We start from the raw sequence: 1,597 nt of genomic DNA on the forward strand, positions 1-1,597 counted from the left end.
TGCCTGTGCGTGGATTTTTTTAACGTGTGGTGGCCGTTGCACCCCAGCCATCACACGGGCTTGACAGAGTGAGGTCTTGGTCCAGTGGCAAGGGTTATCCAAGACGACTGGAGACCAGCTCTGCTGCACGGACCCAGTGCCCACACATATCGCAGTGTGGGCTGGCCCGTGCTGTCCCTGGGCCCCTGGCCCTGAACTCACGCCGCCCCTGGGCCCCGATCACATACCTCCCCAGTCTCTCGCTGCTCCTGCTGTACCGGCCCACGCTCCAATCACCGACCTGGACTTTGATGACATCACTCTTCGCTGCCGTCGCCCTCCTGCACCAGCTCGCGCTGTACCTTGCCGTGGTACACCACCACACTGCTCCCAGGCCGCCGCTCTCCGCTCCTTTTATGGCCCCGACCTGCCGCTGGTTTTCTCACGCAGGTCGGGGCCTCCACGCTGCTCCCAGCAAATCCAGTTACACGCCGTGTCACCGCACAATTCTCAGCTGTGATTGTAAGCTGATTATATTTAAAGCTATCGCAGAGGCTGCAAGCAGTGTTCCCTGGTAGTCTAGTGGTTAGGATTCGGTGTTCTCACTGCCGTGGTCTGGGTTTGATTCCTCGTCAGGGAAAGCATTTTTACAGAGCAAGTTGACAAAAATAATTCAAGTCTGTGAAATAATGAATAATTGTTTCAATCATCAATAATCCACCCACATGTGTTGCACACTGAAGGAAATACAAATATGTTTGCTGAGCGCCGGCCGAATTTTAATAACTTTTTATACAACGGGAGAATCAGCAGAAAGACAGTTTATTCGGACCATAGTACCTAATATATAGCCCATAGTACAAGAGTAAGGAAGTCTTTCTACAATTGTACAGGGCCCTGGTGAGACCACACCTGGAGTACTGCGCACAGTTTTGGTCTCCCTATCTGAGGAAGGATACACTTGCCTTGGAGGTGGTAGAACAGAGGTTCACCAGATTGATTCCTGGGATGAGAGGACAGTCCTATGGTGAGAAATTGTGCAGAATATGCCGATACTCTCTGGAGTTTAGAAGAATGAGAGGTGATCTCATTGAAACGGACAATATTCTGACGGGGATTGAAAGAGTAGATGTTGAGAAGCCCGGCTAGCTCAGTCGGTAGAGCATGAGATTCATAATCTCAGGGTCGTGGATTCAAGTTGGGCGAATTATTTTCCTTAAACTTTATGTTGCTTTCACGGGAAAACCTCTTTAATGAACCCATGATCTTCTTTGCACAATAAAAGGAATGCGAACTGAGGGAGAGTTGATAATTTATCATTTGTTCTGTGATCTGCATAAGAACACAAGAACCAGGAGCAGGAGTCTGCCATTTGGCCCTTCGAGCCTGCCTTCTTTTGCACCGAAACAAATTCTAACTATGTTTTTGAATTAGCAGTGCGAGATATTTAGAGGGCACCTTTCAATGCTTCACAAAACTATTCCTTTCGCTACAGCCACCTGGGATCGATTCCTGGTTTGGGAAGTAAATTTGATATCACCGTTTCTAATTGAAGTGGAGTAATTTTATTAAGTTAGATGGATGTCCCAAAGCACGTCAGAGTGGTGTCAAAACAAAT

Source organism: Pristiophorus japonicus, chromosome 28 (genome assembly GCF_044704955.1).
Source record: "Pristiophorus japonicus isolate sPriJap1 chromosome 28, sPriJap1.hap1, whole genome shotgun sequence".
Lineage (NCBI taxonomy): Eukaryota > Metazoa > Chordata > Chondrichthyes > Pristiophoridae > Pristiophorus > Pristiophorus japonicus.